General features: G+C 40.8%; 1 pseudogene; it reads left to right on the forward strand.

Annotated features, from left to right (window-relative positions):
- LOC110542685 (baculoviral IAP repeat-containing protein 1a-like) overlaps positions 1-15,008 on the forward strand; it is a 49,487-nt pseudogene extending 34,479 nt beyond the window's left edge.
- Positions 15,009-22,117: the final 7,109 nt, after the last annotated feature.

Consider the following 22,117-nt stretch of genomic DNA (forward strand, 5'->3'; position numbering starts at 1 on the left):
AACAAGCTATTAATATACCATAGGATATACCATCCCTGCTGGTCATTGTTATGGTTCATAGGCTTTGTGGCTGGGTAGGACAGTGAATTGCTTTTCTCCCTTGACAGCTTTCATAGCACCTTAGGGTACTGTGAGAGTTAATCTTGTTTGTTTGTTTGTTTGTTTTCTTTGTCTTAATCAGTGGTGAAAGAATGTTCTCAGAACTGTTTGTCTCAATTTGCAATTTAAATTTAATAGTAAAATACTGGTTAATGATAACAATGCATCCTAAAACCTTCAGAAGAAAAGAAGAATGTTTCCTGGACCTTTGTGTGTATGTGGCAGTTTTAAGTTATTAGTTTTCAAAATCAGTACTTTTTAATGGACACAACTTGACCAAAAATCTGTCACAGAATTTTGAGACCCATTAAAACAAGTTTAATGGGGAGAGAGAGAGAGAGAGAGAGAGAGAGAGTTAGTCTTTAGGGAAGAGGCTTCCAAGGACAGTTCTAGATTCTTTCATGTCTTGAGCTTGAAGTATGTGGTGTCTTGAGTAATAGGATCCTGTCATCAAATTCTGTGAGGCAACCATAGGAAACAGCAAAAGCCTATGTTATATTGGAGGGGAGGGTCTCCTGACCACAATGCGAGGAGAAATTTTTATACCTTGCACTTGGACTTTAATTTTTTCATGGCATTTTCACCTCCAGTGGCATAAATTTACTTCATTTATGTTTATATGTACACCTATACTTACATAAATTATATGTGCATTTTTAGGTAAACATTAAATATGACTTTCTCCTGGTTTTTAAAAATGTGCCTCCTCTTTTTGGTTTTGGTTTATAGATAGTGTCTTTGCTTGCGCAGGTGAGATTTAAACTCACTGTGTGCTGGATAGTTCTGCTTCTACATATCTCATCCTTGAAAAAAAAATTTTAATGTGATGAAAAATATCCACTCACAGATTCCAAAAGAGCTGATTGACTCTCATGCAACAGGTAGACAAAGCAGGGTATGAATGTAGCTTATCTGGTAGAATGTTGATATGCCATAAACATGCATTGTATAACATAAACACTAGTAAGATCTTGGGTTGAATTCCCAGCACTGTGCAAACTGAGCAAGGTTGTTCATGTTTGTATTCTCAATACATGGTACGTGGTGGCAGAAGAAATTCATGGGCAGCCTCGGCTACATACCAAATTTGAGGTCAGCCTGGGAACTTAAGATCCTGTCTTAAAATAAGAGAAATGAGAAAAATGTAGATGGAGGGATAGATGGAAGGGAGTGTAAAAAGAAAATGAAAGGTGAGAAATAATGTAATTTTATTTTTTTCCCATTTTCTTCACTTTATTATTATTATTTTCCCTTTTTTTTAAATTTTTCATCAATTACACTTTATTCATTCTGCATCCTCCCATAAGCCTCTCCCTCCTCCCCTCCCAATCACACCCTCACTCCTCCCTTTGCGTGCATGCTGCTCCCCAAGTCCACTGATAGGGGAGGTTCTCCTCTCCTTTCTGATCTTAGTCTATCAGTTCACATCAAAAGTGGCTGCATTGTACTCTACTATGGCCTGGTATGGCTGCTCCCCCCCAGGGGGAGATGATCAAAGAGCAGGCCAATCAGATTATGTCAGAGGCAGTCCCTCTTCACATTACTATGTAATCCAATTGGACTCTGAACTGCCCTGGGCTACATTTGTGCAGGGGTTCTGGGTTATTTCTATGAATAGTCCTTGGTTGGAGTATGTAATTTTATTTTAATCTCAAAAATGTTTTAAAAATTAAAGATAAGAGAGATAGGATAAAAAATATAGCTCAAAGTAGATCAATGACAGTTCAAGAATGAAACCATAACAGGTAATCTTTAAGACCTTAGATTTGAAAATGGATCCTTAACTATGACATAGAACACAAAAGAAAAAAATATGCCTTTGAACTAAGAAAACAACCAACAGGTCACTATTACCCTTAGTTTACAGTAGTGGAATGAATACCTTGGCATTAACTAATAGCTTTTTTATTGAACGGAAGGCAGAAACACACACACACACACACACACACACATGTAACATTGGACAAACCATTCAGGTATATTATATATTTTGGAATATATGTATACACACATATGTGTGTGTAAAACAATTATATTTTTCTCCCTTCCTCGTCTTTGTTTCAACCTCTACCGTGAACTCCCCTTGCTCTCAATCGAATTTATGACCTTTTTCTTTAGACGTTTTATACACACATACATACACACACACACACTCTCTCACACACATACACATATGCAACGTGCTCAGTCCATACAATGTTGCACACACACAGAGTGCTGACCATTTGTCATTGTATAACAGTTGGTGTGCTCTTCCCTGGGAAGAGTATTAATCCCTGTCTTAGCATCCTTAGTTGCCTGACGTTCTTCCTCGTGGTTGAAGCTTCCTGAGCTTCAGCCTGTCCACGTTAGCATGTCCATTGGTGTAAATCTTGTTCAGGTCATGTTTAGGAAACTTTCTTAGTGAGACTTCATGGGTGTAGATTCTCTGACATTTTCAGAAGACAGAACATCAGTAAAACTTGGTATTCCTCTGGCTCTTAAAATCTTTCCTATTCTTTTTCCCACAGTGATCTCTGAGCCTTAGGCCAACCAGTCATGTTGTAGATGTGTCAGTTGAGACTAGGCATCACAATTCTTAATTTTGATCAGTTTTGGTTTTCTGTAATAGTCTTCCTCTGTTGCAAAGAGAAGTTTCTTTGATGAGGGTAGGGATAGTCTGTGGGCACAAGGACAGATATGGAGAATGTAGTTAGGGATTATGCTGGTTTAGTACAGTGGTATTTGGAGGTTGTTCTTCAACATCCAAGCTTTGCAAGCCCTGAGAACTTGGCTAGGTTTCCAGTACCAGTCATGTCTTCCCTCTTGTTGAATGGAACTTATGTCCAATTAGAGATGGTTGGTTACCATTAAGGTATAAACGTCACCATTACACCGTTAGAGGTATTGTGTCACGCTGGTCATTGCTGTGGTTCATAGATATCATAGCTGTGAAGAATTGGTTGCTTCCCTCCCTTGGAAGCTTGCATGCTGCCTTCTGGTACACCAAAAGCTAGTCCTCAGGGAGGAGGCTCTCAGGTCAGTTTCAGCTCACATCTTAAGGTCCTGTGCCTGAAGTGCATGCTCTCTTCAGCAATAGAGATATATCTTCCACCTCTGGAAGGCAAACAATGCCATCAGAAATAGTCTTTAATGTTTTGGGAACTTCTTAGACAATCCTGACTGACAACACAAAAAGAGGGCTTCTCATGCCTGATGTCAGGATTTTTGTTAGATAACCTAGGGCTTTTGGGAAGAGCATTGTCAGCACAGATGGGAAATTTTCATTTAAATTATGTATATTTGTATGGTATTTATATACGTATGTATGTATATAAGCACATATTTATTACTTAAATGTATCATAGGTATTTTTAAGTAGATAATTAATAGTCCCTCCATCCTCCTTCTCTATTTGTCTCCTTTCTCTCCTCTGTGTTTAAAGTCCCCTATTTTTCCTATTTACTCTTTTACATTGCTTGAACCCTGCTATTTCCCCTCTGTTGCTATTTCTCTCTCTACTGCTCTCCTCACAATGGTCTTTTCCCCCATTTTTTATGCTGTTACTCCAGATTATATACTCATATCTGAGATTTTGAGCCAGGAACCTCAGTTGTCTTTCCAGGTTTGGGTTACCTCACTTGTTTAATTGGGCCAAGGGCCTATCAATCTTGATTATCTTCTCAAAAAAGCCACAATTCTTACGTGCTGATTCCTGGTGTTGTTTTATTTTAATTCATTAATTTCCATTTTGAGTTTTACTATTTCTTGCCATTAGCTGGATCTGGGTTTGGTTTCTCTTTATTTTTCCAAATGTTTGAGTTGTACTATTAAGTCATTGATCTGTACTTTATCTGTTTTTTTTTTAATGTAGTACTTAGAGCTATAAAATTGTCATGTAGGATTATTTTTTAATGTGTCTCCAGGTTTTCGTGTTGTGTTATATTTATTTAGTTATAGGAAATCTTTTTCATTTCTGTCTTGATTTGTTCTTTGACCCCTTTATCATTCAGTAATGTGTTTAATCTCCATAATTTGTGTATTTCCTAGAGATGTGTTTGAAGTTGATTTTAAGTTTTATTATATTATGGTCATACAGGATACACTGAGTTATTTAAATCTTTCAGAATTTGTCCAGCTTTGTTTTGTGTCCCAGAATATGATCTATTTTAGAGAAGCTTGTGTGCGTAGCTTAGTAGACTTTATATTCTTTGGTGTTTGGGTGAAATATTCTATAGGCATCTGTTAAGTTCATTTCATAGATGATGTCATTTAAATTTGATATTTCTATGATTATTTTTTATTCTATTGGAGAAACTAGGGTATTGAAATCAGCTAATACCAATGTGTTGGTGTTAGTGTGTATCTTTAATTCCAGTAGTATACTTTTTATACAATTGGATGCACCAGAATTTGGTGAATATATGTTTATAATAATAATGTGTTTTGGTTAGCTGTTTTCTGATTACAGTGAAGTATTTTTCCTCATTTCTTCTACATCATTTATGTTTATTTTGTCAGATATTAGCATAACAATGCCTACATGACTCCTAGTGTCATTTAATTGGAGTATTTTGTCTATTCTTTACTCTATATAAGTGCCTATCTTTATTTATTTTTTTAATATTCATAGAAGCTATATTCTTTTTTATAAAAATTTTTATTTTTTTTGTTAATCACAAGTTATTTACTTTGTATCCCAGCCATAGCCCCATTCCTCATTCCCTCCCAATCCTGCCATCCCTTCCTCATCTCCTCCCTGCCCCTTTCCAAGTCCACTGATAGGGGAGGACTTCCTCCCCTTCCATCTGCCCCTAGCTTATCAGGTCTCTTCAGGAATGGCTGCAATGTCCTCTTCTGTGGCCTAGCAAGTTGCTCCTCCCTCGGGCCAGGGGTGTCGAAGAGCCAGCCATTGAGTTCCTATCAAAAATAGTTCCTGTTCCCCTTACTAGGGAACCCAATTGGACATTGAGCTACCATGGCTATGTCCGAGCAGGGGTTCTAGGTTATATCCATACATGGTCCTTACCTGGAGAAACAGTCTCATGAAAGACCCCTATGCTGTGATATATTTGGTCCTTATGGAGCTCCTGTCCTCTCAGACAATTAGGAATAGTGATTCCTCAAGATCCAGCTATACCACTCCTAGGCATGTATCCAAAAAATGCTGAAGTACAAAACAAGGACATTTGCTCAAAAATGTTCATAGCAGCTTTATTTGTAATAACCAGAACCTGGAAACAACCTAGATGTCCCTCAGTTGAGGAATGGATACAGAAATTGTGGTACTTTTACACAATGGAATACTACTCAGCAATTAAAAATGAGGAAATCATGAAATTTGCAGGCAAATGGTGGGACCAGAAATGACCATCCTAAGTGAGGTATCCCAAAAGCAGAAGGACACACATGGTATATACTCACTTATATAGACCTATAAGATAGGATAAGCATACTGAAATCTATACACCTATAGAAGATAAACAAGAAAGAGGAACCAGGGTAAGTTGGTGAATCCTTACTTAGAAAGACAAATGGGATGGACATTGGATGTAGAAGAAAACAAGAAACAGGACAGGAGCCTACCACAGAGGGCCTCTGAAAGACGCTACCTAGCAGTGTTTCAAAGCAGATGCTGAGACTCATAGCCAAACCTTGGGCAGAGTGCAGGGAATAATAAGAGAGAAGGGGGAGTTAGTAAGTGCCTATCTTTAAATCTAAGATAGTTGCTCATAGACAACAGATAGATGAATTTATTATTATAGGTTATTATTATTATTATTATTATTATTATTATTATTATTATTATATTTTTATTATGTTTCTAGAGACATGGTTTCTTTGTTTGGCCTTGGTTATCTTGGAACCTGCTCTGTAGAACAGGCTAGCCTCATTCACAGAGATCCATCTGCCTCTGCCTCCTCAGTGCAGGAATTAAAGGTTGTGTTACTACTGCCTGACATGATTTTACTTCTTGATTCATTCATCCAGCCTGAATCATTTGATTGGAGAATTGGGACCATTAATATTTGAAGGTATTATTGAAGTGCATATGTTGGTTGTAGTGATGTGTTGTTGATTTCTGGTGTTGTTTGTGCTCTCAGTGCTACTTTGTACTTTAGTAATCATACCTTCAAATTTCTTCATCTCTTAGCTCAGTTCACCCCTCTCTTCAGTCTGAAATAATATCTCCCTTAATTGCTTTAGGTTGGTTTTTTGGATATAGTTTTCGTAGGCTATTTATATCATAGAATTTTCTCCCCAATCAAGTATGGTAGATAGTTTTACTATCAGTATTAATCTAGATTGTCTGTTTTGGTTTTTTAGGTTTGATATGCAGTGACACAGACTTTTCTGGCATTCAGTGTTTCCATTGAGAAATCAGCTGTTATTCTGATGGGTGTTCCTGTATGTGTGACTTGTGTTTCTTCTCCTGATGTTTTCAAATTTTTTGTATACTTAATGTTTTCATTAAAATATGCCATGAAGCAGAGTGCAGGGAATCTTATTAAAGAAGGGCGAGAAAGGCCTGGCGGGGTCAGGAGCTCCACAAAGAGAGCAACAGAACCATAAATTCTGGACACAGGGGTCTTTTCTGAGACTGATACTCCAACAAAGGACCACTTATGGAGGTAACCTAGATCCTCTGCACAGATGTAGCCTATGGCAGCTCAGTCTCCAAGTGGGGTCTCTAGTAAAGAAAACAGGGACCGTATCTGATATGAATTCAGTGTCTGGATATCTGATCATCTTACCCTGAGAGGGTGCAGCCTTGCCAGGCCACAGAGGAAGACAATGCAGCCAGTCCTGATGAGACCTGTTAGGCTAGTGTCAGATGGAACTAGAGTGGGACCTCTCCTATCTGTGCACTGGGAGATGGGCATGGGAGGAGAAGAAGGAGGGATGGTCAGATGGGGAGGGGATAAAGGAGGGGCTATAGCTGGGATGCAAAGTAAATAAATTTTAATAAATAAAAAGAAAAGAAACAACAATAGTTGAAAGTTTAAAAAAAGACATCAGCATTAAAGTGTAGTTAGTAATTCAATTATTGAAAGTAAAAAAATATGCCATGAAGAGTTTCTTTTCAGGATTTTTCTATTTGGTGTTCTCTGTGCTTCCTGTATCTTCTGTGTGGGTATGTCTTCTCTTGATTTGGGCAAGTTTTCTTCTATGATGTTGTTGGAGAGCTGGTCTATGTCATTGACCTGGGCTTTTTCTCCCTCATCTATTTCTCAAATTCAAAAGTTTGCTCTTTTCTTGGTGTCCCACATTTCCTGTATGTTTCTTTGCTGTGTTTCCCCCCATATTCTTTGCTAATTTTATGTACTTTATCTTCAAGTCACTCATACTGAATCATCCGCTTGATTCATTATACTTGTAAGTCTGTCCTTTGAGATTTTTAGTTCAGTTATTGGGTTTTTCAATTTTATATATATTTATCTTGAGTCCTCCTCAGTGTTTCTTTCTTTATTGAATTTTATTTTCAAATCCTGGATTTTCTTTGTCATTCCATCAGTTTTATGATTGTGAGGGTTGGATTGGGCCTACAAGTTGGATATGGCTCAGGTGGACACCGGAGCCTGAGCTTATATGCAAGATGTGCATTTTAGTCCAAGCTTGTGGGGGTTGGGGAGGGTGGGAGGTGGGAATCATCAGGAAAACTCACACAGCTAGACCCTGGAGAAGATTGTGTAGGATGTGGCTGAAGGTTAGGGGTGGAAAGGAAGGCAGAGTGGATTGTAAAAGAATTCTACAGTTTGGCAGTGACACAGGCAGAGGTAGCTGGACTAGGCCCAGGTACTGGATGTGGGATCCAAACTAGATCTAGGCGGTTTGGGGATGGATGAGAGAGGAGGGTTGGAGAGTTACCTGGACAGACTTTGGTAGAGGATGCAAAGGATCAGGTCGGTGGTGAGGTTCTGAGTTACATTTTTATGTAAGTTGGAGTTAAGAATTAAACTATAATATTTTGCATGTGCAAAACCAGTTGTTTACCATGCTGTTTGTTGGTTGGGGAAAATGTTATATATTTTGTGAGTCTAGAGACCAGCACAGGGCTTCTCCTATAGTCTATAATCACCAGATGGCAGTATCTTCATGGCTGTGCTTCCTACACAGATGTTAGGAAGTGTGAGAAATTTCATTCTGAAAGCATGAAAATGGCTAAAGATGACAGCATAGTTTAGAACTTCCACTGGGGACCTTGATTGATGGGAACTATGTGCTGCTTTCCAGATCAACTCTTTGCTGACTTGGACAAGTTCCCAGGACTGAAAGAACTGTCTGTCAGACTATACGGCAAAGCAGATGTGCTTTCAGTCCTTCCTAGAGAGTTCCCAAACCTCCACCACATGGAGAAGTTATCCATCCAAATTTCCACGGAGTCTGACCTCTCTAGACTAGGTAAGGATGGTGCTTGGATCTCCAGCTCATTTCTCAGCTGGAAAAACTACTTGGCTAGTAATTGGTAGAACCATCATTAGTTAAACCTTCCCTGGGTTTCACAGTGTGAATTGTTCCCACATGGGAAGGTGTGGGAACAGTGCTCTTCCTCCTTAAGAGAGCAGAGATTTATTTGTTACCCAAGTCTTTAACATGTGGGGAACTGTTCTCAGCCCTTCACAACCGCTGTCTCAGTCTTCACAGCCCCTGTGTGAGAGAAGGTATGATGATTATTGCTGATTGTCAGCTGGGGAAATGAGGTCAGCAATGGATCAGGGCTAAGGAAATGTGTCTCCAAACAGAAGATTTGACTGCATAGCCTGACCTTTACACTCCTAACACATCCTCTCCAAAGCAGCGTGTGGAGTCCTCTTCTTTTGCTGTCTGAGTGGCAAGTGCAGATCTGTCTACTGAGGGCAAAGGAATCTGACTGGGAGCAGTGTAGAGTTGCAGCTCTGAAATGAAAGGCTTCCCTTACAGGAGTTCTGCTCCAGTTGCCTGGAGAGTTTTCCCAGTACAAGTGTAATAGCTCTGCTTCTGCGGGGGAGGTTTCCCCAGCAAAAGTTCTGCTCAGCCAACAGGGTTTCAGTGTGCTCCAGAAGATATCCTGGCAGTCCAGAGCCCAGGAATACCACCAAGCCACACCACATAACACACCTCGCACAAGAGATTTATTGGGAGGGAAAACCTGGGAGGGTGGTTGCTTCTTCTCGAGCAAGAAGCAGCAGAGAACTGGGGGGAACACAGAGTTTATGTAGGGTTGCATGGTGTGCGATTGGAGGGGCACAGCTTTCCAGGGAAGTCTAGGAGTGGAGGGTTTCTGTGGCCTGATTGTTAGGACGAGATCAGGGATTGAGACAATTTTATTGCTTGTAGGCCTGGGGCCTTGTGGGTTTACAATGTACACAAAGTTTACAAAGGGAGTACATGGCTTTTGAGTTGGCTTGAATAGCCAAGAAGCAGTTAGAACCTTTTCTCCATTTCTCTTCATCCAAGTCTCTTGTTGACAGACAGCTGTGCAGCCATTTTTCTACAACATGCCATTTAGCAAAATGACAAAAGCACCATCAGATCCTTAATTTTTAAAGCACTGAACACTAAGGAGATGTAAGCTAGGAACTGACATGGCAGATTTGCATGTCAAAAAGTCACTAGAGTATGGAGGCTCCTGCCTATAGTCCCAGCATTTGGAAGGCTTAGACAGGAAGACTATCACATCAAAGTCAGCCTCTCCCTGTAAATGTAGTTATTTCCAGGCTAGTCAGAGATACAATATGAGACCCCGTCTGAAAAGAAACCAAAGCAAGCAAACAAAACATTTTCCAAGTTGAAGGTAAATGTGCTTAAGTCAGTCCTGTTGGCTTCAGTCCCATAGATATGTATGGTGAAAGGAAACATCGAGTTCTCCCAGTTTTCCCCTGACCTCCCAACATGTGCTTTGGCACATGGATGATCTCCACACACCACATACACATAGACAAAATAAATAGGTTTACATGTTTTTAAAGTTGTGTTTCAGAGTTGTTCTCTTTTTTTATGTTACTTTGCACAGACAGAATTCCTATTGTGTCAGTAAAGGGTGCAAACATAGAGACATCAGGATGCTAACACTGGGGGTGAAATATAGTGAACATAAATAGTTTTCTTTTTCAGTTCTCTGTTTCCAGAGGGGGTGAAGAATTTGCCCCGGGTCATCTGCCCACTAGTCAGCTGCAGAAACTGAGCATAACCCCAATGAATGTAGTCTGCAGAGGCACTGGGCCACCAAGTCACTGCCTGTTTAATCACTGTAGCTGGAACTGATGTATTGAGGGTCAAATTCTGGTAAAAATTCATGGCCTTCTCTAATTTCTGAAAATACTTCACATTTTGCAGTTAAATTGATTCAGAACTCTCCAAATCTTCATGTCTTCCATCTGAAATGTAATTTCCTGTTGAATTGTGAGTCTCTCATGGCTAAGTTTGCTTCCTGCAAGAAACTGAGAGAGACTGAATTTTCTGGACAATGCTTTGAAACCACTTCATTTGGTAAGAACTGTAAAACTTTGACTTCAGATGCTTCTGTGCACAGTCATTCAGTACTCTAGGATTAAAATGCAAGTGTTGTTGTGGGAACTGTGATCACACTTGATCTTCAGTGAGGCTTTCACCAAAGTGAAATAAATCTGTCTACAATTTAAATCTTTAATTTTCAGAGCAGTGTCTTCTACTAAGTCATAGTAATTCAACCTGAATATTATATCATCTTTCATCACATTTGAAATACTCTTTATTTCAATGATACTCTTCTTTGTCATAGGAAATGTGTCTGGCCTAACTAAAATTTATTTTCCCTTTCCTAGTCACTGTCTTGCCAAATTTTGTTTCTCTGAAGAAACTGAATCTTAATGACCAACACTTTCCAGATAAGGAAACATCAAGAAAGTTTGGTAAGTTTGTAAAACATTTTTTCTTAATTTATTTTTCATCTTCTCCTCTCCTGCCTCCTAGAATGAGTCCACAACCAAGCAAGTTGTGTATAGTTCTTCCTTGACACCCATGGCAGTTGGGTCTAGGGCCTGCTGCTGCTGTAAACACTAGAAGATCCTCTATGATACAAAATGTTGCCATGTTTGCCCATGACTTCACACATCCTCCATGTACTTTAACCCATCTCTCCATTGCCTACAACATCTATCGCCCTGCAAACAAATGTTATGCTGTGTTTTTCTGGGAATATTGATGAGGAAGAAGAGTCTGTATGTGTTTGGTACAGACACAATGTTTAAAAACTCAGCCTGTGGCTTATGGAATGTGCCCATACTTTAGCACACTAACTTATATATTCAGTTTCCCCACAAAGCACACATGTACACACATGTGCACACATACACATACACACATTCACACACACACAAACACACACACGTGCATGCACATTCACACCGAGAGAGTTGTTATCTCTACCTAAAAGAAACAAAAGGGATCAAGGAGAAACTCAGGCTCTCCTTATGCACAATGAATCTGAGAAGAACTGTGAAGAGAAAGCTCTCTACCCTATATTGGCATTGTCTTGCTTTTTTTAAGAGTGTTTCCCATAAATGCTCATTGTTTGATGAGACTAAATCTCAGACTCAGCACAGAAATCTGAACACTTGCCTCCTCCTGACTGGGTCTTATGAGGCCTGAGGAGTGGCCTTTCCCTGGACCTTTTTTGTTTACATTCATTGACTTATTTCAAGTCTGTGTTGGGTGGCTGGGCATTATCCACCAAAGTATGGGTCATGCATCAACCATGCTGGTCCTTTGGAGGACACCATAGTGATATTCAGTCTTACATCTCCCATTCCCCCTCCTCAATGCTTGTCAGTTGTTGATCTTCATTCATTAGTCAGGTACTGTCCTTTGCCACACCTTTTGCATACTCCACAAAGCTGAGAGGCCTTCCGTCTCAATAATTTCTAGGGGAAAAACACCCCCATAGTTTCTAAGAATGCTTTGTCTACGATCCCTTTAAAAATGACCTGGCTTACCACAATTAAAACATCTCACATTTTGATTGTTCTTAAGACTGTTAGAAATTACTTCTGCTATCAGAGTAGCATTATAAACATGAGATCCAATATCAGCCATATTTCTGGTCCATTCATCTATTGGTGCCAATCCTGCTTAAAAGGACTGCTCACACTTTTGCATTCTGAATTAGCATTTTTTCTGTTTTGGTTTTTTTGAGAAAGGATTTCTCTGTGTAGCCATGGCTATCTGGAACTCACTCTGCAGATCAGGCTGGCTTCAAACTCACAGATCCACCTGCCTCAGCCTCCTGATTGCTAGGATTAGAGACATGTACCAACACCACCTGTCTCTGAATTAGCATATCAAAAGCCAAAAATTCAATCAAAATTTGTCTGACTTGTGAATCTGATACTATTTTATTCACAGCTGAAGTCAATCTTTGCAAAAGGGTCAATATAGGCATATTTTGGTCTTTGTAGATTTTAGTAAATGACTCCAACCTCTTTCCTGATTCTTCAACTTTGTACCAAACATTTAAAGCTGCTAAGCAACATAGTGTCATGGTATGATTATCATATTCAAGTTACCTTTGTACCTCATCATATTGAACTTTACCTAGCAATGAATCCTGGGAAATATTAATACTTCTAGTCTTATATCATTGTTCTATAGTCCTAGCTTCCTCTTTCTAGCATGTTTGCCATTGTAACTGAGAATTGGCTTCCAATATTGCTGTTGCCAAATCTTTCCAGACAAAGGATAATTCTGTTCTAAGTTGCCAATACATAGGGTGAATGCATACCAAATAAAATGATTACTTCTTTCAATCTCAAATTCAATATGCCTATAAGATTCCATTTAACTTCCTCAGAACATTTGGGGTATCTATCATCTTTTGTATAGTTACTGTATAATCTAAGGTTGGTTTTCTAATAACCTTAAGCTGGCCCTCTTCAGTTTCATCATGCAGTGGCACAGTAAGTTCTTATCTAAATGTCTCTGTCCTTGTCTGAGTGTTATTCTCATTTTTATTTATAAGTATCTCTAATTTTTCTTCTAAGGCTTGTATCCTATCAGTCCACTTTTGATATTTTTATTTTCCCTATATCTCTAAGTTTTCTTTTTTTCCTTTGAGAGGGTACAAAAATCCACTATGGCTATTAAGGATAAAATATTAATTGCTAGGCTGGTGTAACTATAATCTGAATTATGTCAATCTCAGTCAAGTTGTTTATCTTTTCATTTACTGCTGCTGTTTTAAAGCCATTTAAAGCAGGATTATGCAGGGTCCTAGCACCTTGTATTATGGTATTTCCCATCTTAACTTCTTGGAGAATTTCCAGGTGACTTACCAAATCTTACAGCTTCTCAGTTTATCTACACTGGCATAATTTCTCTGTTCATGTGGTTGTGCCATGTGTTGAAGCACTATATATATATATATATATATATATATATATATATAAATTTATATATATATATTTTTTAAACAAATTTCAATCACTCAGTTGCACCAATAAATATGCAGGAGCAAGATGCTTGGGTAAAAAAATTAAAAAAGGCTGCTATATGACAGAAGCTGAGAAAGCATCCAGCTGACCTTCCTGCTCAACCTACGTAACAAAGGGAAACTCTCTTTCCCAACACCATCTCAAAACTCAATGTCTTACCCTTCTACTTTCCATGTGTTTCTTTATCCATCCTTCTGACTTTCTCTTACTCTCTATTTTTTTTCTACATTCACTTCCTATCAACTGGTTTCTTGCTCCACCTCTTGAACTTTTGTTGCCTTTATTTAAACCTGTTCAAGCAAGTTCTTGGATTAAAGGTGTGTGCTAAGGCTGAGCCCCACCACAACTAGAAACAGGATATTTTGATAAACAACACAATTTCAGGGTTCACAGTGTGATCAAATATCCTGGAGCACTGACCCATTTTCTCTTCTTCTTTGAGAGGGCAGTTATGAGGCAGGCCTCTGTAAGGTGGGGCCTCTTAGAGTGCAGAATGTCTAGGTCACAGCTGCTCATGGTGGAACAGCAACAGAGGATGGCTTTGTTTTGTCTCCCACAGCACTGGCTCTGGGTTCTCTCAGGAACCTGGAGGAACTGCTTCTTCAAACTGGGGATGGGATTCACCAAGTGGACAGACTGATTGTCCAGCAGTGTCTGCAGCTTCAGTGTCTCCGAGTTCTTGCTTTTCACCACACCTTGGATGACAACAGTGTGATGGAAATTGGTGAGCTTCCCTCAGAGAAAAGGTTTCCCTCGTGTGTGAGCAGTGATCTTTCTGCCACTTTGTCTACCTTTCTTATGGCTCTCATTTTCTTTTATACCTTCAAGCTAAGTGCAAAGCACATGTAGAGTTGTAAGATCTTTCAGTTAGATCAGTGTTTTTGTTTGTTTGTTTTTTCTGTCTAGGCACTTTATCCTGGTTTCTGTTTCCCCTTTGCAGTTTGTCGAGGTCATTCCCTATCTGCAAAGCAGCTGTTTGGTGCTTTCAAAGAATGACCTCTAAAACATCATGTTGACCATTTCCTACTTTCATTGTCAGGGTTGGGAGTAGTACCCATATCTCGTCATGATTACTGACAGCCTCGTGATTCTCTTTTTTAAATGTTTTGTTTTCTAGCCAAGGTAGCAACCAGTGGAGGCTTCCAGAAACTTGAGAACTTAGATCTTTCAGTGAATCACAAGATTACACAGGAAGGATACAGACATTTCTTTCAAGCTCTTGACAACCTGCCAAATTTGCAAGAGCTGAACATCTGCAGGCATCTCTCAGAATACATCCAAGTTCAGGCCACCACTGTCAAGGCTCTGAGTCAGTATGTGATGAGACTGCCCAGCCTCATCTGGCTTGGGATGCTCAGCTGGCTCCTAGATGAAGAGGACATGAAAGTGATGAATGCTATGAAGGAAAGACACTCTCAGTGCAAATGCTTGACTATCTTCTGGAAATGGGTACTGTCATTCTCTCCTGTCATTCAGAAGTGAAGGATGCAGCTGAAGGCTACTGACAGTTTTAAATATCTGATTTCCTAAAACCTTTTACTGTAGCTAAGCAAGGTGGTACTCCTCTGTCCTTTCAGCATTTATGAGACTGAATTGGGAGAATCAAGAAGTTCAGAGCAGCCTGGGTTATATAGCAAGATCTTGTCTTAACTAATTGGCCTGCTCTTTGATCACCTACCCCTGAGCAGGAAGCAGTCTTACCAGGCCACACAAGATGAAAATTCAGCCATTCCTGATGAGACCTAATAGACTAGGATCAGAAGGGAGGAGAGGGGGAACTCCCCTATCAGTGGACTTGTGGAGGGGCATGTTTGAAAAACAGTGAGGAAAGGTGGGATTAGGAGGGGAAGAGGGAGAAATTTATGGGGGGATACAAAGGGAATAAAGTGTAATTAATAAAAGTTAAAAAAATTAAAAGCATAACTAACCATCATATGAGATAATATTTATTAAAGGTGTAGGCTGCTGATACTTTTCTAGAAGCCTGCCTGTTCCTCACTAAACTTAGCAGCTATGATGAGCAGTGCCTTGGCAGTCCTTCTATGGTTCTCCTGTCTAAAGATTACAGCTTTTGTCAAGTTCACGCAGAGAACCCTCCATTGCCAAGGTCAACAGGAAGGGACTGGGGAAAAGAACATCAGTGTGTAAAAGCCAGAACATGGAAGGAGTATTTGATGGAGGTAAGAAACAGACGGTTTAGTATTGCATCAGTCTCACACATGATGAAGCATGAGTCGACTTTACCACAGGATGCAGCTGACTTTCCAGGAGATGCTTAGTATTTGCAGGGCTTTTGTATGTTCGCCAGCCTTGGTGTGGCCATGCTTACTGTCATCTCTCATTCATTGCCAATGTGAGGGGAGAAATGGGCTTAGAGAAAACTGCTATTCTTCCAGAGGCTTTTGAAAAGTTTGCATGTGCTGTAATGGCCTTAAGGTTTCCTTTGTTTTTCCATTTTGTTGTTTAGAGACAGGTTTTCACTAGGTAGCCTTTGATAGCCTGGAACTTAATGTGTGGATCAGGCCTACCTGGAACTCACAGAGATCTGCCTGCCTCTGCCTCATGGGGACTAAGATTGTTAAAATCATATTTGTAGAAACATTAAGGACTCAGGGATATATTAACTTGGCTTTGACATTCATTTAGTATTCCACATGTATATAAAAATCTTACCTTGATACTTATGTTGACTTAACATAAATATATACTTTTAATTGGTCAATTTATACCTCAATAAATCTGGAGGAAATAGATTTCCAAACAGATTTTATTAAATCTTTGATTATATCTGTAAAGTTGAGTCAGAAAGTATTCTTACTTTCCATTCTACTCCTTTCTGTATTATTCTTTATCTTACAGTTCCCTGTGTTATTTTTATGTTAAAAATAAAGATTCAGGACCTTGAGAGATGTTAAGAACACTTGATAAGAGATTGTTAAGAACACTTGTTACTTTTACAGAGGACCCATGTTTGGTTCCAAGACAGTCTCTTTCTCTCTCTATTTATCTTTCTGTCCTCTCTCACTGTTTCTTTTGAGACAGGGTTTCTCTGTGTAGTCATGGCGGTTTTTAGACTCACTCTGTAGACCAAGCTTACCTGAAACTCAGAGACACCCTGTCTCTATAGGATCAGACATTAAATATTTTATTATCTGATTTGACATGTAATACTTTATTGTCAGAAATGTTTAAACGTTATAACAGCATCCAGTGAGTAGACAGAAATGACAGGTCACTCTGTTCCAGGTAGCAAGGTGTAGTTATGCTTTACAATGAGGTGGACTGGCAGTGATTTCACTAAAGAAATCAATAAATCTGTAATTACTAATTGGCCTTTTGTACCTTATTCCACTTCATTACTGGTAACTCCAGTGGGGCCCATCACTGGCCTCAGGAAGCACCTGCTCCACCTTCCCTGAGGCATCACTCCTCCTCAGAGAGCTGCAGCTCAGGCCCCTGCTGTTTCTTCTCTCTGACTACATGTGTGGTGAGGGAAGTAGGGGTCTGAGTTCTCTAGGGGTCTGAGTTCTCCTGACTTTGTCTCTGTTAAGTGCACTTCCTGGACCACCTCATCCAGCTCTATGGCTTTGAGTTCCAGGTCTACACCACCTCCTCCATCTCCATCTCTAGCCTGAGACTATAGATATACCTCCAAAAGGCATTGAAATATCACATCTCCAAAGCTAACTCCCCTTCAGCAAAGTACTCTTTTTTAATTAAATTTCATATTTTATATTAATTACGGTTTATTCACATTGTACACCAGCTGTAGTCCCCTCCCTCCTCTCCTCCCAATCATGCCCTTCCTCCCTCATCTCCTCCTATGCCCCTCTCCAAGTCCATGGATAAGGGAGATCCTCCTCCCCTTCCATTTGACCCTAGCTTATCTGATCTCATCAGAACTGGGTGCATTGTCCTCCTCTGTGGCCTGGCAAGGCTGCTCCCCCTTCTGGGGGAGGTGGTCAAAGAGCCAGCCACTGAGTTCATGTCAGAGACTGTCCCCTTATTAGCTGCCATGGGCTACATCTGTGCAGGGGTTCTAGGTTATCTCCATGAATGGTCCTTGGTTGAAGTATCAGTTTCAGAAAAGACCCGTAAGCCCAGATATTTTGGTTCTATTGCTCTCCTTGTGGAGATCCTGTCCTCTCCAGGTCTTACTATCTCCCTCTTCTTTCCCAAGATTCCTTGCACTCTGCCCAAATTTTGTTTATGGGTCTCAGCACCTGCACTAAAGTACTCTTTCTGCAGGTTTTCATCTCCCCAAACTCCCACTTGACTGTCTGAAACCTCTGCTGCTAAGGTTGCAGTTCACCACAACCTGAAAGCCCATAATAGAAAACGCTCTTTGTTAGCTGGCTTCCTCTTGTCTGATCGGGAACCTGGGATTTCCACATCCTCTACTCCGAGTCCTCCACTCAGCGATTTATAACCACTCTGGGTACCTCTAACCCTTCTCCAAAGTTTTATATAGCCCTTGTTCGCGCCGAATAAAATTGATCTGTCTTCCAGAAGCTGGTCCCGGCAGCTGGTCCCAGAAGTCATCATTTGCATCCATATTTGAGGGGCTTTGAACTCACAGTCCATCGCCTCTGACCAATAACTGCCAACGATCCCCAGGGGCAGGGAGAGTAACACTACACTCCTACAGTTGCTTAGTGAAACCCATGGAGTTATCCTTATCTTCATTTTCATAGTCAATGTGTAACCCACTGATAGATGTTAGAAATTCCATTTGATCTAGTCACCCATGGTGCCTCACACCTTAATCCAGGCCCAAGGAGGCAAAGCAGACATCTCTCTGTGAAGTTAAAAAGCCAGCCTAAGAGTGAGCTCTAAGCTAGCCAAGGCTATATAGTGAGATCCTGTCTCAACAACCAACTAACCAAACAAAACACCCCACAGATTCTACCTGGTTAGCCTGCTTCCTGTTTTGAAACTGGTGGCGTGCTGTCAGAGGCTCCTCCTAGAAGTCAAATCATGTTCTCCCTCTGCCTCACCATTCTTCACTGGACCCCCGCTTAAAGTAAATGCAGCTAACTCTCCAGTGGCCTGGACCTTGACCTCCCCATATCTGCCTCCTTAATTTCTTCTCTTACTCTGACTACACTGGTTTCCTTCTTGCTCCCTGACTATTCCATAAACATTCTTATCCAAAGGTCTTCGTAGCTGTCTTCTCCTTTTCCTAGAAAGGTCTCTCTTGCTATATTCAGATATACTTTGTATTCCCCACAGCTTCGTGTGTTGACATATGATGCCATTCTGAGAGTCTAGGAGTAGGAACTTAATGTATTGTGTTTAGAGGTGGGCCTTCTGGTACCAGCCTCAGCCAGTGGAAGGTCTCAAGATCAGGAGGACTGGATTGGTACGAGAGAAAAATCACACACAGGGGCAGGTACAAGCTGATGAATGACTCATTTCAAGAGTCTGTTCTTGGGGGCAGTCTCTCTGGTGTCTACTCATCCTCTCTTTTTTATTCTCTCCTTGGAACAGAGAGTCAATCCCAGTCTGTTATTGTTAAATCATTTCCTTATATATTTTTATACATGATCAGAGTCCTTTTTTTCTTTCCCCAGAATACTGGCCTTTCCCCCAAGACCTACAGATGAGAATAAGCAGAGTTTAGCAGGCTGTACTCAACATGCACAGTACAGTGATTGTAGCCAAGAACTCAGAATGCAGCAAGCTGTATTCTTCATACATGCTACAGTGATTACATTGCAAGCAAGCATATTTAATCACAATGTTTCTCCTATCCAGACCTCAATGTTGAAGGTCATCTGGGCAGAACCTGTGGTTATACTAAGCAGCATAAGAACAAAGGGGTGCCAGACATACTAGGCTATTCTTAATTCCCAGCTGTTGTTTGTAGTTGAGCAAGTTCCTTCTGAGCTCTTTATAAACGTCTTTTGTAATAGGAGTGATCATTCAGAGGGTTTCTAGGCCTTCCTCATAAAATAATCATCAGTATAAATCTAGACACTAGTTTTAGTTTCTCTAGGGTCTAACGCCTTTCTGACTGCAGCAATCTAGGGTTTGAGCAGGAACTCAACCAATTCCTGATATCATTTGCTATCCATGAGCTGACTTACATTTTTCTGGGAACAATTAGCATAAAAGGCCTCTATGGATTCAATTTCTTGTTCAGTTAATTCAGGGTCCACTGCCTTTACAGCCAAGATAAATGTTTTCTTCATAGTGGTTTTTCTGAGCCATTTCCTTTTTCCCAAGCCCCCCATCCCCGGTGATCTTCCTGGTTGCATTGACTAGGGTTGAATTAATGGAAAAAGATGGAGTCACATTAAGAAACAAGGCAGGCAGACATATAGGAAGAAGCAATGCCAATAGTAGACTGGTAATTTAGAGATGTTTTGTCAAGCAGCTGCTTCCACAACCAGGTTGTACCTGATATTTTGGAAGGTGATTAGGAAAAGGTCATTAAGGTTAAGCCCCCATTGTAATTAGTGGCTTGCTAACACAGAGAAAACACAGCATACAAACACACACATGCACACACATCATACTCCTTGTCAGGCCACAACCTGTTGCAGTGGTCTATGGGACAGATTTAAGAAGCAATCCATGTTATGATTTGGCAGTTTTCAATTTATGAAAAGATGAAAAGTATCTCTTCATGCTCCTTGTCACATACCCTGTGCTGAACTAAATCATGTGGTTTGAAGCTTCCTGACACCCTGAAAGGTTATAAAACTCAGATCGTTTCTTTGTGCTGGGATTTGGCCAGAGACTCCTCAGGAAAACTGCTCATGGATTTGGTCTGCAAATGAAGGAGGAGTATACCGTGATAGGCTGAAACAGGGTGATAGAGAGTTTCCAGGGTGAGTTCTATTGCCGATATCAGGGCTCTCAGACACAGCTGCCATCCACATACCATGGGATTGAGAGACAAAAGAATTTTGGGTATTGGTTTAAAGTTTAAAGCACAAGCCTGAACAAAGGTCAGCCAGGTAGAGACATGTCCAGCCACCTGCTGGGAGGAACTAACTTGACCACATTCTTTTCCTGACCACTAGGGATACAGTTGCTAGGAAACCAGCCCAGATGGCCAGGCCAGAACCATTTCTGATCTTGGCTCCTAAAGTAAACCAATCATTTGAAAGGTCAATTTTCCTTACCCAATGATGTAACACCATGGCATATAACTCTCTGCTTTTAGTTTTTCCCTTTAAAAATCTAGACAGCCCCCCCCCCCATTGTTCCTATTCACCAGGGAGGTTGCTGAGACCAGGGCCCAGAGCTTGTATTAAATAAACCCTCATGTTTTTGCAGCGGGGTTGATTCCTGGTGGTCTTTGGGGATCTTGTCAACTGGGCATAACAAGAGCTAGCTGTTTTGACAAGAAGGTACTGCTGGATGGAGGGCCCATCCAGTTGAACTAAAACACCTGTGTTCACTCACACTCTCTCATCAGTTAAGAGGTGGTAGGGTTGGTTGGAGTCTGGGAATGCCAGGGCAAGGTCCAATAAGAGCACATGCAACAGTAAAAAGAAGTGAGGGAAGACAAGGGCTGGGTAGGTGAGGGGCCCCGGGAGGTCTTTCTGGCTGCCTGGTACAGTGGCTTAGCTATAATAGCAAAATTGGCCATGCAGTGTCTGAAGAACCCCACCAGGCTTCAAAATGAAGGAATCTGGTGCACTGTAGTTTGTAGCTGTAGATCTTTCAGAAGCCGCACCCATTCAGACATTAGAGTCTTCCACTCTGAACTGAGTTGGATGCCTAAGCAAGAAAGAGAGAGAGAGAGAGAGAGAGAGAGAGAGAGAGAGAGAGAGAGAGCACAACTGAGCTTTAGAAGGAGAGACACAGTAACCTAGGGAACCAAGATAATAGTGCAGCAGTGTTTCTCTGAGACAAAGACAAGGAAGGACTGCAGAGTAAAATGTCTTCTACATAACAAAGGTGTGTGCTGGGATGAAGATCTAAGGAGGAGAGGCCAGGCCCTGTACAAAAAAATGTTTGCTATCCTCAAAGCCCCAAGGAAGAAATGTCTATGTGAGCTATCTTGTAGTCCATGTATCAGGGTCCTCCCAGGTGAAGGCAAAGAGAAACTATGAGTCAGGGTGTAGGGTTACAGGAAAGAAGGCATTCTTTATATCCAGGGCAGTAAAGTGAGAGGATGTAGGAGGAATGTTAGAGAACAGAGTGTAAGGTTTAGTGACTATGGGTTGAGTAGGGATAACTGCCTGGTGAATAAGGTGGAGGGCCTGTACTAAGTGGCACACTCCAAAAGGCCTAATCACTGAGAGAATGGGAGTGTTATAAGGTGACTCAGGAGGGATTGGAAGTCCCTGAGAAGGCAAGCAGGTAATGATAGGCTTAAGGCCACGGCAGTGAGTTTCTGAGATGGGAAACTGGGTTTGGAGGGGAAGGAAGAGAGGTTCTAAAGGTGGATGAGGACTGGTGGGTAGCAACTACCGGTGTAGAAATGTCCCATACTTTATGGTCACCTGTGTCTGGTAGAGTTGGAATAGGGCAGTCTGGGATGGGAATCTGTGAGACGACTAGGATTAGGAGAAGGTGGGAATCAGGAGAGATCATAGGAGCGAGAAAGAGGGTAGTCCCAAAGTGGCTGAAGG

Source organism: Meriones unguiculatus, chromosome 6 (genome assembly GCF_030254825.1).
Source record: "Meriones unguiculatus strain TT.TT164.6M chromosome 6, Bangor_MerUng_6.1, whole genome shotgun sequence".
NCBI lineage: Eukaryota > Metazoa > Chordata > Mammalia > Rodentia > Muridae > Meriones > Meriones unguiculatus.